The sequence below is a fragment of the Melospiza melodia genome, chromosome 15 (assembly GCF_035770615.1).
Source record: "Melospiza melodia melodia isolate bMelMel2 chromosome 15, bMelMel2.pri, whole genome shotgun sequence".
NCBI lineage: Eukaryota > Metazoa > Chordata > Aves > Passeriformes > Passerellidae > Melospiza > Melospiza melodia.
Window position 1 is genome coordinate 52,220 of NC_086208.1, and position 16,743 is coordinate 68,962.

Here is a 16,743-nt window from a genome sequence, read left to right on the forward strand (position 1 = left end):
TTCATGGCAGATTGCAGGAACCACTTGGTACTATCAAATCAGCCCAACTTGGCACTGGTTCCACCATGGGTCTGGTAACCATCCTGCCTATCGTAGCTTTTCAGGAGCCAGCCGGTCACTCCCAGCCATAGGCCCCAGACACAAAGCACTGCCGGTTTCCCTGGCAAACAAAAGTAAGCTGCCCCGCTTCTGGATGGCAGATTGCAGGAGCCACTTTGCACCATCAAACCAGCCCGACTTGGCACTGCTGCCACCTCTGGTCTGGGAACCATCCTGCGTATCGTGGATTCTAAGGAGCCAGCTGGCCACTCCCAGCCACAGAACCCCAAACACAAACAACGGCGCTTTTCCCTGGAAAACAAAACTGGTATGCCAACTTTTTGATGGCAGATTGCAGGAGCCACTTTGCACCATCAAACTAGCCCGACTTGGCACTGGTGCCACCTCTGGTCTGGGAACCATCCTGCGTATCGTGGATTCTAATGAGCCAGCCGGCCACTCCCAGCCACAGGCCCCCAAACACAAACAACGGCGCTTTTCCCTGGAAAACAAAATTCGCCTGCCAACATTTTGATGGCAGATTGCAGGAGCCACTTGGTACTATCAAACCAGCCCGACTTGGCACTGGTGCCACCTCTTGTCTGGGAACCATCCTGCGTATCGTGGATTCTAAGGAGCCAGCCGGCCACTCCCAGCCACAGGCCCCCAAACACAAACAACGGCGCTTTCCCCTGGAAAACAAAACTCGCCTGCCAACTTTTTGATGGAAGATTGCAGGAGCCACTTGGTACTATCAAACCAGCCCAACTTGGCACTGGTGCCGCCATGGGTCTGGTCACCATCCTGCCTATCGTAGCTTTTCAGGAGCCAGCCGGACAGTCCCACCCCTAGGCCCCCAGAAAAAACCTCGGCCCGTTTCCCTGGCAAACAAAAGTAAGCTACCCCGCTTCTGGATGACAGATTGCAGGAGCCACTTTGCACCATCAAACTAGCCCGACTTGGCACTGGTGCCACCTCTGGTCTGGGAACCATCCTGCGTATCGTGGATTCTAATTAGCCAGCCGGCCACTCCCCGCCATAGGCCCCCAAACAAAAACAACGGCGCTTTCCCCTGGAAAACAAAACTCGCCTGCCAACTTTTTGATGGCAGATTGCAGGAGCCGCTTGGTACTATCAAATCAGCCCAACGTGGCACTGGTGCCACCATGAGTCTGGTAACCATCCTGCCTATCGTAGCTTTTTAGGAGCCAGCCGGTCACTCCCAGCCATAGGCCCCCAGACAAAAACCTCGGCCCGTTTCCCTTGCAAACAAAAGTAAGCTGCCCCGCTTCTGGATGGCAGATTGCAGGAGCCACTTGGTACTATCAAACAAGCCCGACTTGGAACTGGTGCCACCTCTGGTCTGGGAACCATCCTGCGTATCGTGGATTCTAAGGAGCCAGCCGGCCACTCCCATCCACAGGCCACCAAACAAAATCAACGGCACTTTTCCCTGGAAAACAAAACTCGCCTGCCAACTTTTTCATGGCAGATTGCAGGAGCCGCTTGATACTATCAAATCAGCCCAACTTGGCACTGGTGCCACCATGGGTCTGGTAACCATCGTGCCTATCGTAGCTTTTCAGGAGCCAGCCAGTCACTGCCAGCCATAGGCCCCCAGACACAAACCTCGGCCCGTTTCCCTGGCAAACAAAAGTAAGCTGCCCCGCTTCTGGATGGCAGATTGCAGGAGCCACTTGGTACTATCAAACCAGCCCGACTTGGAACTGGTGCCACCTCTGGTCTGGGAACCATCCTGCGTATCGTGGATTCTAAGGAGCCAGCCGGCCACTCCCAGCCACAGTCCACCAAACACAAACAACGGCGCTTTCCCCTGGAAAACAAAACTCGTCTGCCAAATTTTGATGGCAGATTGCAGGAGCCGCTTGGTACTATCAAATCAGCCCAACGTGGCACTGGCGCCACCATGAGTCTGGTAACCATCCTGCCTATCGTAGCTTTTCAGGAGCCAGCCAGTCACTCCCAGACATAGGCCCCCAGACAAAAACCTCGGCCCGTTTCCCTTGCAAACAAAAGTAAGCTGCCCCGCTTCTGGATGGCAGATTGCAGGAGCCACTTGGTACTATCAAACAAGCCCGACTTGGAACTGGTGCCACCTCTGGTCTGGGAACCATCCTGCGTATCGTGGATTCTAAGGAGCCAGCCGGCCACTCCCATCCACAGGCCACCAAACAAAATCAACGGCACTTTTCCCTGGAAAACAAAACTCGCCTGCCAACTTTTTCATGGCAGATTGCAGGAGCCGCTTTATACTATCAAATCAGCCCAACTTGGCACTGGTGCCACCATGGGTCTGGTAACCATCCTGCCTATCGTAGCTTTTCAGGAGCCAGCCGGTCACTCCCAGTCATAGGCCCCCAGACACAAACCTCGGCCCGTTTCCCTGGCAAACAAAAGTAAGCTGCCCCGCTTCTGGATGGCAGATTGCAGGAGCCACTTGGTACTATCAAACCAGCCCGACTTGGAACTAGTGCCACCTCTGGTCTGGGAACCATCCTGCGTATCATGGATTCTAAGGAGCCAGCCGGCCACTCCCAGCCACAGTCCACCAAACACAAACAACGGCGCTTTCCCCTGGAAAACAAAACTCGCCTGCCAACTTTTTGATGGCAGATTGCAGGAGCCGCTTGGGACTATCAAATCAGCCCAACGTGGCACTGGTGCCACCATGAGTCTGGTAACCATCCTGCCTATCGTAGCTTTTCAGGAGCCAGCCGGTCACTCCCAGCCATAGGCCCCCAGACATAAACCTCGGCCCGTTTCCCTGGCAAACAAAAGTAAGCTGCCCCGCTTCTGGATGGCAGATTGCAGGAGCCACTTGGTACTATCAAACCAGCCCGACTTGGAACTGGTGCCACCTCTGGTCTGGGAAACATCCTGCGTATCGTGGATTCTAAGGAGCCGGCCGGCCACTCCCAGCCACAGTCCACCAAACACAAACAACGGCACTTTTCCCTGGAAAACAAAACTCGCCTGCCAACATTTTCATGGCAGATTGCAGGAGCCACTTTGCACCATCAAACTAGCCCGACATGGACCTGGTGCCACCTCTGGTCTGGGAACCATCCTGCGTATCGTGGATTCTAAGGAGCCAGCCGGCCACTCCCAGCCACAGTCCACCAAACACAAACAACGGCGCTTTCCCCTGGAAAACAAAACTCGCCTGCCAACTTTTTGATGGCAGATTGCAGGAGCCGCTTGGTACTATCAAATCAGCCAAACGTGGCACTGGTGCCACCATGAGTCTGGGAATCATCCTGCCTATCGTAGCTTTTCAGGAGCCAGCCGGTCACTCCCAGCCATAGGCCCCCAGACACAAACCTCGGCCCGTTTCCCTGGCAAACAAAATTAAGCTGCCCCGCTTCTGGATGGCAGATTGCAGGAGCTATTTAGTACTATCAAACCAGCCCGACTTGGAACTGGTGCCACCTTGGCTCTGGGAACCATCCTGCCTATTGTGGATTTTCAGGGGTCAGCCGGCCACTCTCAGCCATATGCCCTCAAACACAAACCACGGCCCTTTTCTCTGGCAAACAAAACTCAACTGCCCCTCTTCTGGATGGCAAATTGCAGGACGCACTTGGTACTACAAAAACAGCACAACTTGGCACTGGTGCCACCTTGGGTCTGGTCACCATCCTGCGTATCGAGCATTTTAAGGAGCCAGCCGGCCACTCCAAGCCATATGCCCCCAAAAAAAAACCACGGCCCTTTTCTCTGGCAAACAAAACTCAGCTGCCCCGCTTGTGCATGGCAGATTGCAGGAGCCACTTTGCACCATCAAACCAGCCCGACTTGGCACTGGTGCCACCTCTGGTCTGGGAACCATCCTGCGTATCGTGGATTCTAAGGAGCCAGCCGGCCACTCCCAGCCACAGGCCACCAAAAAAATCAACGGCACTTTTCCCTGGAAAACAAAACTCGCCTGCCAACTTTTTGATGGCAGATTGCAGGAGCCGCTTGATACTATCAAATCAGCCCAACTTGGCACTGGTTCCACCATGGGTCTGGTAACCATCGTGCCTATCGTAGCTTTTCAGGAGCCAGCCAGTCACTCCCAGCCATAGGCCCCCAGACACAAACCTCGGCCCGTTTCCCTGGCAAACAAAAGTAAGCTTCTCCGCTTCTGGATGGCAGATTGCAGGAGCCACTTGGTACTATCAAACCAGCCCGACTTGGCACTGGTGCCACCTCTGGTCTGGGAACCATCCTGCGTATCGTGGATTCTAAGGCGCCAGCCAGCCACTCCCAGCCACAGTCCACCAAACAGAAACAACGGCACTTTTCCCTGGAAAACAAAACTCGCCTGCCAACTTTTTCATAGCAGATTGCAGGAGCCACTTGGTACTATCAAACCAGCCCGACTTGGCACTGGTGCCACCTCTGGTCTGGGAACCATCCTGCGTATCGTGGATTCTAATTAGCCAGCCGGCCACTCCCAGCCATAGGCCCCCAAACACAAACAACGGCGCTTTTCCCTGGAAAACAAAACTCGCCTGCCAACTTTTTAATGGCAGATTGCAGGAGCCGCTTGGTACTATCAAATCAGCCCAACGTGGCACTGGTGCCACCATGGGTCTGGTAACCATCCTGCCTATCGTAGCTTTTCAGGAGCCAGCCAGTCACTCCCTGCCATAGGCCCCCAGACACAAACCTCGGCCCGTTTCCCTGGCAAACAAAAGTAAGCTGCCCCGCTTCTGGATGGCAGATTGCAGGAGCCACTTGGTACTATCAAACCAGCCCGACTTTGAACTGGTGCCACCTCTGGTCTGGGAACCATCCTTCGTATCGTGGATTCTAAGGAGCCAGCCGGCCACTCCCAGCCACAGGCCACCAAACAAAATCAACGGCACTTTTCCCTGGAAAACAAAACTCGCCTGCCAACTTTTTCATGGCAGATTGCAGGAACCACTTGGTACTATCAAACCAGCCCAACTTGGCACTGGTTCCACCATTGGTTTGGTAACCATCCTGCGTATCGTAGCTTTTCAGGAGCCAGCCGGTCACTCCCAGCCATAGGCCCCCAGACAAAAACCTCGGCCCGTTTCCCTGGCAAACAAAACTCAGCTGCCCCGCTTCTGGATGGCAGATTGCAGGAGCTATTTAGTACTATCAAACCAGCCCAACTTGGCCCTGGTGCCACCTTGGCTCTGGGAAGCATCCTGCCTATTGTGGATTTTCATGGGCCAGCCGGCCACTCTCAGCCATATGCACCCAAACAAAAACCATGGCCCTTTTCTCTGGCAAACAAAACTCAACTGCCCCTCTTCTGGATGGCAAATTGCAGGACGCACTTGGTACTACAAAAACAGCACAACTTGGCACTGGTGCCACCTTGGGTCTGGTCACCATCCTGCGTATCGAGCATTTTAAGGAGCCAGCCGGCCACTCCCAGCCATATGCCCCCAAAAACAAACCACGGCCCTTTTCTCTGGCAAACAAAAATCCGCTGCCCCGCTTCTGGATGGCAGATTGCAGGATCCACTTGGTACTATCAAACCAGCCCGACTTGGCACTGGTGCCACCTTGGGTCTGTGAACCATCCTGCGTATTGTGGATTGTCAGGAGCCAGCCGACCACTCTCGGCCACAGACCCCAATCAAAAACAAGGGCCCGATTCACAGGCAAAAAAAACTCAGCTGCCCCACTTCTGGATGGGAGATTGCAGGAGGCGCTTGACGCTGTCAAACCAGCCCTACTTGGCACTGGTGCCACCTTGGGTCTGGGAATCATGCCGCGTATCATGGAATTTCAGGAGCCAGCCGGCCACTGCCAGCCACAGGACCCAAACATATACCACAGCCCTTTTCTCTGGCAAGCAAAACTCAGCTGCCCCGCTTTTAGATGGCAGATTGCAGGAGCCACTTGGTACTATCAAACAAGCCCGACTTGGAACTGGTGCCACCTCTGGTCTGGGAACCATCCTGCGTATCGTGGATTTTAAGGAGCCAGCCGGCCACTCCCAGCCACAGGCCACCAAATAAATCAACGGCACTTTTCCCTGGAAAACAAAACTGGCCTGCCAACTTTTTGATGGCAGATTGCAGGAGCCACTTGGTACTATCAAACAAGCCCGACTTGGCACTGGTGCCACCATGGGTCTGGTCACCATCGTGCCTATTGTAGCTTTTCAGGAGCCAGCCGGTCACTCCCAGCCATAGGCCCCCAGACAAAAACCTCGGCCCGTTTCCCTGGCAAACAAAAGTAAGCTGCTCCGCTACTGGTTTGCAGATTGCAGGAGCTATTTAGTACTATCAAACCAGCCCAACTTGGCACTGGTGCCACCGTGGCTCTGGGAACCATCCTGCCTATTGTGGATTTTCAGGGGTCAGCCGGCCACTCTCAGCCATATGCCCTCAAACACAAACCACGGCCCTTTTCTCTGGCAAACAAAACTCAACTGCCCCTCTTCTGGATGGCAAATTGCAGGACGCACTTGGTACTACAAAAACAGCACAACTTGGCATTGGTGCCACCTTGGCTCTGGTCACCATCCTGCGTATAGAGGTTTTTCAGGAGCCTGCCGGCCACTCCCAGCCATATGCCCCCAAACACAAACCACGGCCCTTTTCTCTGGCAAACAAAAATCCGCTGCCCCGCTTCTGGATGGCAGATTGCAGGAGCCACTTGGTACTATCAAACCAGCCCGACTTGGCACTGGTGCCACCTTGGGTCTGTGAACCATCCTGCGTATTGTGGATTGTCAGGAGCCAGCCGACCACTCTCGGCCACAGACCCCAATCAAAAACAATGGCCCGATTCACAGGCAAAAAAAACTCAACTGCCCCTCTTCTGGATGGGAGATTGCAGGAGGCGCTTGACTCTGTCAAACCAGCCCTACTTGGCACTGGTGCCACCTTGGGTCTGGGAACCATGCTGCGTATCATGGAATTTCAGGTGCCAGCCGACCACTGCCAGCCATAGCCCCCCAGACAAAAACCACGGCCCGTTTCCTTGGCAAAAAAAAGTAAGCTGCCCCGTTTCTGAATGGCAGATTGCAGGAGCCACTTGGTACTATCAAACCAGCCCAACTTGGCACTGCTGCCACCATGGGTCTGGTAGCCATCCTGCCTATCGTAGCTTTTCAGGAGCCAGCCGGCCACTCCCAGCCACAGGCCCCCAAACACAAACAACGGCGCTTTTCCCTGGAAAACAAAACTGGCCTGCCAACTTTTTCATGGCAGATTGCAGGAACCACTTGGTACTATCAAATCAGCCCAACTTGGCACTGGTTCCACCATGGGTCTGGTCACCATCCTGCCTATCGTAGCTTTTCAGGAGCCAGCCGGTCACTCCCAGCCATAGGCCCCAGACACAAAGCACTGTCGGTTTCCCTGGCAAACAAAAGTATGCTATCCCGCTTCAGGATGGCAGAATGCAGGAGCCACTTTGCACCATCAAACCAGCCCGACTTGGCACTGGTGCCACCTCTGGTCTGGGAACCATCCTGCGTATCGTGGATTCTAATTAGCCAGCCGGCCACTCCCAGCCACAGGCCCCCAAACACAAACAACGGCGCTTTTCCCTGGAAAACAAAATTCGCCTGCCAACATTTTGATGGCAGATTGCAGGAGCCACTTTGCACCATCAATCCAGCCCGACTTGGCACTGGTGCCACCTCTTGTCTGGGAACCATCCTGCGTATCGTGGATTCTAAGGAGCCAGCCGGCCACTCCCAGCCACAGGCCCCCAAACACAAACAACGGCGCTTTTCCCTGGAAAACAAAACTCGCCTGCCAACTTTTTGATGGCAGATTGCAGGAGCCACTTGGTACTATCAAACCAGCCTAACTTGGCACTGGTGCCACCATGGGTCTGGTCACCATCCTGCCTATCGTAGCTTTTCAGGAGCCAGCCGGAGAGTCCCACCCATATGCCCCCAGAAAAAACCTCGGCCCGTTTCCCTGGCAAACAAAAGTAAGCTACCCCGCTTCTGGATGGCAGATTGCAGGAGCCACTTTGCACCATCAAACTAGCCCGACTTGGAACTGGTGCCACCTCTGGTCTGGGAACCATCCTGCGTATCGTGGATTCTAAGGAGCCAGCCGGCCACTCCCAGCCACAGTCCACCAAACACAAACAATGGCACTTTTCCCTGGAAAACAAAACTCGCCTGCCAACTTTTTGATGGCAGATTGCAGGAGCCGCTTGGTACTATCAAATCAGCCCAACTTGGCACTGCTGCCACCACGAGTCTGGTAACCATCCTGCCTATCGTAGCTTTTCAGGAGCCAGCCGGTCACTCCCAGCCATAGGCCCCCAGACACAAACCTCGGCCCGTTTCCCTGGCAAACAAAAGTAAGCTGCCCCGCTTCTGGATGGCAGATTGCAGGAGCCACTTGGTACTATCAAACCAGCCCAACTTGGCACTGCTGCCACCATGGGTCTGGTAGCCATCCTGCCTATCGTAGCTTTTCAGCAGCCAGCCGGCCACTCCCAGCCACAGGCCCCCAAACAAAAACAACGGCGCTTTTCCCTGGAAAACAGAACTCGCCTGCCAACTTTTTGATGGCAGATTGCAGGAGCCGCTTGGTACTATCAAACCAGCCCAACTTGGCACTGGTGCCACCATGGGTCTGGTCACCATCCTGCCTATCGTAGCTTTTCAGGAGCCAGCCGGTCACTCCCAGCCATAGGCCCCCAGACACAAACCACGGCCTGTTTCCTTGGCAAAGAAAAGTAAGCTGCCCCGTTTCTGGATGGCAGATTGCAGGAGCCACTTTGTGGTATCAAACCAGCCCAACTTGGCACTGGTGCCACCTCTGGTCTGGGAACCATCCTGCGTATCGTGGATTCTAAGGAGCCAGCCGGCCACTCCCAGCCACAGGACCCCAAACACAAACAACGGCGCTTTTCCCTGGAAAACAAAACTGGCCTGCCAACTTTTTCATGGCAGATTGCAGGAACCACTTGGTACTATCAAATCAGCCCAACTTGGCACTGGTTCCACCATGGGTCTGGTAACCATCCTGCCTATCGTAGCTTTTCAGGAGCCAGCCGGTCACTCCCAGCCATAGGCCCCAGACACAAAGCACTGCCGGTTTCCCTGGCAAACAAAAGTAAGCTGCCCCGCTTCTGGATGGCAGATTGCAGGAGCCACTTTGCACCATCAAACCAGCCCGACTTGGCACTGCTGCCACCTCTGGTCTGGGAACCATCCTGCGTATCGTGGATTCTAAGGAGCCAGCTGGCCACTCCCAGCCACAGAACCCCAAACACAAACAACGGCGCTTTTCCCTGGAAAACAAAACTGGTATGCCAACTTTTTAATGGCAGATTGCAGGAGCCACTTTGCACCATCAAACTAGCCCGACTTGGCACTGGTACCACCTCTGGTCTGGGAACCATCCTGCGTATCGTGGATTCTAATTAGCCAGCCGGCCACTCCCAGCCACAGGCCCCCAAACACAAACAACGGCGCTTTTCCCTGGAAAACAAAATTCGCCTGCCAACATTTTGATGGCAGATTGCAGGAGCCACTTGGTACTATCAAACCAGCCCGACTTGGCACTGGTGCCACCTCTTGTCTGGGAACCATCCTGCGTATCGTGGATTCTAAGGAGCCAGCCGGCCACTCCCAGCCACAGGCCCCCAAACACAAACAACGGCGCTTTCCCCTGGAAAACAAAACTCGCCTGCCAACTTTTTGATGGAAGATTGCAGGAGCCACTTGGTACTATCAAACCAGCCCAACTTGGCACTGGTGCCGCCATGGGTCTGGTCACCATCCTGCCTATCGTAGCTTTTCAGGAGCCAGCCGGACAGTCCCACCCCTAGGCCCCCAGAAAAAACCTCGGCCCGTTTCCCTGGCAAACAAAAGTAAGCTACTCCGCTTCTGGATGACAGATTGCAGGAGCCACTTTGCACCATCAAACTAGCCCGACTTGGCACTGGTGCCACCTCTGGTCTGGGAACCATCCTGCGTATCGTGGATTCTAATTAGCCAGCCGGCCACTCCCCGCCATAGGCCCCCAAACAAAAACAACGGCGCTTTCCCCTGGAAAACAAAACTCGCCTGCCAACTTTTTGATGGCAGATTGCAGGAGCCGCTTGGTACTATCAAATCAGCCCAACGTGGCACTGGTGCCACCATGAGTCTGGTAACCATCCTGCCTATCGTAGCTTTTAAGGAGCCAGCCGGTCACTCCCAGCCATAGGCCCCCAGACAAAAACCTCGGCCCGTTTCCCTTGCAAACAAAAGTAAGCTGCCCCGCTTCTGGATGGCAGATTGCAGGAGCCACTTGGTACTATCAAACAAGCCCGACTTGGAACTGGTGCCACCTCTGGTCTGGGAACCATCCTGCGTATCGTGGATTCTAAGGAGCCAGCCGGCCACACCCAGCCACAGGCCACCAAAAAAAAACCAACGGCACTTTTCCCTGGAAAACAAAACTCGCCTGCCAATTTTTCATGGCAGATTGCAGGAGCCGCTTGATACTATCAAATCAGCCCAACTTGGCACTGGTGCCACCATGGGTCTGGTAACCATCGTGCCTATCGTAGCTTTTCAGGAGCCAGCCAGTCACTGCCAGCCATAGGCCCCCAGACACAAACCTCGGCCCGTTTCCCTGGCAAACAAAAGTAAGCTGCCCCGCTTCTGGATGGCAGATTGCAGGAGCCACTTGGTACTATCAAACCAGCCCGACTTGGAACTGGTGCCACCTCTGGTCTGGGAACCATCCTGCGTATCGTGGATTCTAAGGAGCCAGCCAGCCACTCCCAGCCACAGTCCACCAAACACAAACAACGGCGCTTTCCCCTGGAAAACAAAACTCGCCTGCCAAATTTTGATGGCAGATTGCAGGAGCCGCTTGGTACTATCAAATCAGCCCAACGTGGCACTGGCGCCACCATGAGTCTGGTAACCATCCTGCCTATCGTAGCTTTTCAGGAGCCAGCCAGTCACTCCCAGACATAGGCCCCCAGAAAAAAACCTCGGCCCGTTTCCCTTGCAAACAAAAGTAAGCTGCCCCGCTTCTGGATGGCAGATTGCAGGAGCCACTTGGTACTATCAAACAAGCCCGACTTGGAACTGGTGCCACCTCTGGTCTGGGAACCATCCTGCGTATCGTGGATTCTAAGGAGCCAGCCGGCCACTCCCATCCACAGGCCACCAAACAAAATCAACGGCACTTTTCCCTGGAAAACAAAACTCGCCTGCCAACTTTTTCATGGCAGATTGCAGGAGCCGCTTTATACTATCAAAACAGCCCAACTTGGCACTGGTGCCACCATGGGTCTGGTAACCATCCTGCCTATCGTAGCTTTTCAGGAGCCAGCCGGTCACTCCCAGTCATAGGCCCCCAGACACAAACCTCGGCCCGTTTCCCTGGCAAACAAAAGTAAGCTTCCCCGCTTCTGGATGGCAGATTGCAGGAGCCACTTGGTACTATCAAACCAGCCCGACTTGGAACTGGTGCCACCTCTGGTCTGGGAACCATCCTGCGTATCGTGGATTCTAAGGAGCCAGCCGGCCACTCCCAGCCACAGTCCACCAAACACAAACAACGGCGCTTTCCCCTGGAAAACAAAACTCGCCTGCCAACTTTTTGATGGCAGATTGCAGGAGCCGCTTGGTACTATCAAATCAGCCCAACTTGGCACTGGTGCCACCATGAGTCTGGTAACCATCCTGCCTATCGTAGCTTTTCAGGAGCCAGCCGGTCACTCCCAGCCATAGGCCCCCAGACAGAAACCTCGGCCCGTTTCCCTGGCAAACAAAAGTAAGCTGCCCCGCTTCTGGATGGCAGATTGCAGGAGCCACTTGGTACTATCAAACCAGCCCGACTTGGAACTGGTGCCACCTCTGGTCTGGGAAACATCCTGCGTATCGTGGATTCTAAGGAGCCGGCCGGCCACTCCCAGCCACAGTCCACCAAACACAAACAACGGCACTTTTCCCTGGAAAACAAAACTCGCCTGCCAACATTTTCATGGCAGATTGCAGGAGCCACTTTGCACCATCAAACTAGCCCGACATGGCACTGGTGCCACCTCTGGTCTGGTAACCATCCTGCGTATCGTGGATTCTAAGGAGCCAGCCGGCCACTCCCAGCCACAGTCCACCAAACACAAACAACGGCGCTTTCCCCTGGAAAACAAAACTCGCCTGCCAACTTTTTGATGGCAGATTGCAGGAGCCGCTTGGTACTATCGAATCAGCCCAACGTGGCACTGGTGCCACCATGAGTCTGGTAACCATCCTGCCTATCGTAGCTTTTCAGGAGCCAGCCAGTCACTCCCAGCCATAGGCCCCCAGACAAAACCTCGGCCCGTTTCCCTTGCAAACAAAAGTAAGCTACCCCGCTTCTGGATGGCAGATTGCAGGAGCCACTTGGTACTATCAAACAAGCCCGGCTTGGATCTGGTGCCACCTCTGGTCTGGGAACCATGCTGCGTATCGTGGATTCTAAGGAGCCAGCCGGCCACTCCCAGCCACCGGCCGCCAAACAAAATCAACGGCACTTTTCCCTGGAAAACAAAACTGGCCTGCCAACTTTTTGATGGCAGATTTCAGGAGCCGCTTGGTACTATCAAATCAGCCCAACTTGGCACTGGTGCCACCATGGGACTGGTAAACATCCTGCCTATCGTAGCTTTTCAGGAGCCAGCCAGTCACTCCCAGCCATAGGCCCCCAGACACAAACCTTGGCCCGTTTCCCTGGCAAACATAATTAAGCTGCCCCGCTTCTGGATGGCAGATTGCAGGAGCTATTTATTACTATCAAACCAGCCCGACTTGGAACTGGTGCCACCTTGGCTCTGGGAACCATCCTGCCTATTGTGGATTTTCAGGGGTCAGCCGGCCACTCTCAGCCATATGCCCTCAAACACAAACCACGGCCCTTTTCTCTGGCAAACAAAACTCAACTGCCCCTCTTCTGGATGGCAAATTGCAGGACGCACTTGGTACTACACAAACAGCACAACTTGGCACTGGTGCCACCTTGGGTCTGGTCACCATCCTGCGTATCGAGCATTTTAAGGAGCCAGCCGGCCACTCCAAGCCATATGCCCCCAAAAAAAACCACGGCCCTTTTTTCTGGCAAACAAAACTCAGCTGCCCCGCTTCTGGATGGCAGATTGCAGGAGCCACTTTGCACCATCAAACCAGCCCGACTTGGCACTGGTGCCACCTCTGGTCTGGGAACCATCCTGCGTATCGTGGATTATAAAGAGCCAGCTGGCCACTCCCAGCCACAGGCCACCAAAAAAAATCAACGGCACTTTTCCCTGGAAAACAAAACTCGCCTGCCATATTTTTGATGGCAGATTGCAGGAGCCGCTTGATACTATCAAATCAGCCCAACGTGGCACTGGTGCCACCATGAGTCTGGTAACCATCCTGCCTATCGTAGCTTTTCAGGAGCCAGCCGGTCACTCCCAGCCATAGGCCCCCAGACACAAACCACGGCCCGTTTCCCTGGCAAACAAAAGTAAGCTGCCCCGCTTCTGGATGGCAGATTGCAGGAGCCACTTGGTACTATCAAACCAGCCCGACTTGGAACTGGTGCCACCTCTGGTCTGGGAACCATCCTGCGTATCGTGGATTCTAAGGAGCCAGCCGGCCACTCCCAGCCACAGTCCACCAAACACAAACAATGGCGCTTTTCCCTGGAAAACAAAACTCGCCTGCCAACTTTTTCATGGCAGATTGCAGGAGCCACTTTGCACCATCAAACTAGCCCGACTTGGCACTGGTGCTACCTCTGGTCTGGGAACCATCCTGCGTATCGTGGATTCTAAGGAGCCAGCCGGCCACTCCCAGCCACAAGCCCCCAAACACAAACAACGGCGCTTTTCCCTGGAAAACAAAACTCGCCTGCCAACTTTTTGATGGCAGATTGCAGGAGCCGCTTGGTACTATCAAATCAGCCCAATGTGGCACTGGTGCCACCATGAGTCTGGTAACCATCCTGCCTATCGTAGCTTTTCCGGAGCCAGCCAGTCACTCCCAGACATAGGCCCCCAGACAAAAACCTCGGCCCGTTTCCCTTGCAAACAAAAGTAAGCTGCCCCGATTCTGGATGGCAGATTGCAGGAGCCACTTGGTACTATCAAACAAGCCCGACTTGGAACTGGTGCCACCTCTGGTCTGGGAACCATCCTGCGTATCGTGGATTCTAAGGAGCCAGCCGGCCACTCCCAGCCACAAGCCGCCAAAAAAAATCAACGGCACTTTTCCCTGGAAAACAAAACTCGCCTGCCAACTTTTTGATGGCAGATTGCAGGAGCCGCTTGATACTATCAAATCAGCCCAACTTGGCACTGGTGCCACCATGGGTCTGGTAACCATCCTGCCTATCGTAGCTTTTCAGGAGCCAGCCGGTCACTTCCAGCCATAGGCCCCGAGACACAAACCTCGGCCCGTTTCCCTGGCAAACAAAAGTAAGCTGCCCCGCTTCTGGATGGCAGATTGCAGGAGCCACTTGGTACTATCAAACAAGCCCAACTTGGAACTGGTGCCACCTCTGGTCTGGGAACCATCCTGCGTATCGTGGATTCTAAGGAGCCAGCCGGCCACTCCCAGCCACAGTCCACCAAACACAAACAACGGCACTTTTCCCTGGAAAACAAAACTCGCCTGCAAACTTTTTCATGGCAGATTGCAGGAGCCACTTTGCAACATCAAACTAGCCCGACATGGCACTGGTGCCACCTCTGGTCTGGGAACCATCCTGCGTATCGTGGATTCTAATTAGCCAGCCGGCCACTCCCAGCCACAGGCCCCCAAACACAAAGAAGGGCGCTTTTCCCTGGAAAACAAAATTCGCCTGGCAATATTCTGATGGCAGATTGCAGGAGCCACTTTGCACCGTCAAACCAGCCCGACTTGGCACTGGTGCCACCTCTTGTCTGGGAACCATCCTGCGTATCGTGGATTCTAAGGAGCCAGCCGGCCACTCCCAGCCACAGGCCCCCAAACACAAACAACGGCGCTTTTCCCTGGAAAACAAAACTCGCCTGCCAACTTTTTGATGGCAGATTGCAGGAGCCACTTGGTACTATCAAACCAGCCCAACTTGGCACTGGTGCCACCATGGGTCTGGTCACCATCCTGCCTATCGTAGCTTTTCAGGAGCCAGCCGGACATTCCCACCCATAGGCCCCCAGAAAAAACCTCGGCCCGTTTCCCTGGCAAACAAAAGTAAGCTACCCCGCTTCTGTATGGCAGATTGCAGGAGCCACTTTGCACCATCAAACTAGCCCGACTTGGCAGTGGTGCCACCTCTGGTCTGGGAACCATGCTGCGTATCGTGGATTCTAAGGAGCCAGCCGGCCACTCCCAGCCATAAGCCACCAAAAAAAATCAACGGCACTTTTCCCTGGAAAACAAAACTCGCCTGCCAACTTTTTGATGGCAGATTGCAGGAGCCGCTTGATAGCATCAAATCAGCCCAACTTGGCACTGGTGCCACCATGGGTCTGGTAACCATCCTGCCTATCGTAGCTTTTCAGGAGCCAGCCAGTCACTCCCAGCCATAGGCCCCCAGACACAAACCTCGGCCCGTTTCCCTGGCAAACCAAAGTAAGCTTCCCCGCTTCTGGATGGCAGATTGCAGGAGCCACTTGGTACTATCAAACAAGCCCGGCTTGGGACTGGTGCCACCTCTGGTCTGGGAACCATCCTGCGTATCGTGGATTCTAACGAGCCAGCCGGCCACTCCCAGCCACAGGCCACCAAAAAAAATCAACGGCACTTTTCCTTGGAAAACAAAACTCGCCTGCCAACTTTTTGATGGCAGATTGCAGGAGCCACTTTTCACCATCAAACTAGCCCGACATGGCACTGGTGCCACCTTGGGTCTGGTCACCATCCTGCGTATCGTGGATTCTAATTAGCCAGCCGGTCACTCCCAGCCATAGGCCCCCAAACACAAACAACGGCGCTTTTCCCTGGAAAACAAAACTCGCCTGCCAAATTTTTGATGGCAGATTGCAGGAGCCGCTTGGTACTATCAAATCAGCCCAACTTGGCACTGGTGCCACCATGAGTCTGGTAACCATCCTGCCTATCGTAGCTTTTCAGGAGCCAGCCAGTCACTCCCAGCCATAGGCCCCCAGACACAAACCTCGGCCCGTTTCCCTGGCAAACAAAAGTAAGCTGCCCCGCTTCTGGATAGCAGATTGCAGGAGCCACTTGGTACTATCAAACAAGCCCGGCTTGGAACTGGTGCCACCTCTGGTCTGGGAACCATCCTGCGTATCGTGGATTCTAAGGAGCCAGCCGGCCACTCCCAGCCACAGGCCGCCAAACAAAATCAACGGCACTTTTCCCTGGAAAACAAAACTCGCCTGCCAACTTTTTGATGGCAGATTGCAGGAGCCACTTTTCACCATCAAACTAGCCCGACTTGGCACTGGTGCCACCTCTGGTCTGGGAACCATCCTGCCTATCGTAGCTTTTCAGGAGCCAGCCGGTCACTCCGAACCATACGCCCCCAGACACAAACCTCGGCCCGTTTCCCTGGCAAACAAAATTAAGCTGCCCCGCTTCTGGATGGCAGATTGCAGGAGCTATTTAGTACTATCAAACCAGCCCGACTTGGATCTGGTGCCACCTTGGCTCTGGGAACCATCCTGCCTATTGTGGATTTTCAGGGGTCAGCCGGCCACTCTCAGCCATATGCCCTCAAACACAAACCACGGCCCTTTTCTCTGGCAAACAAAACTCAACTGCCC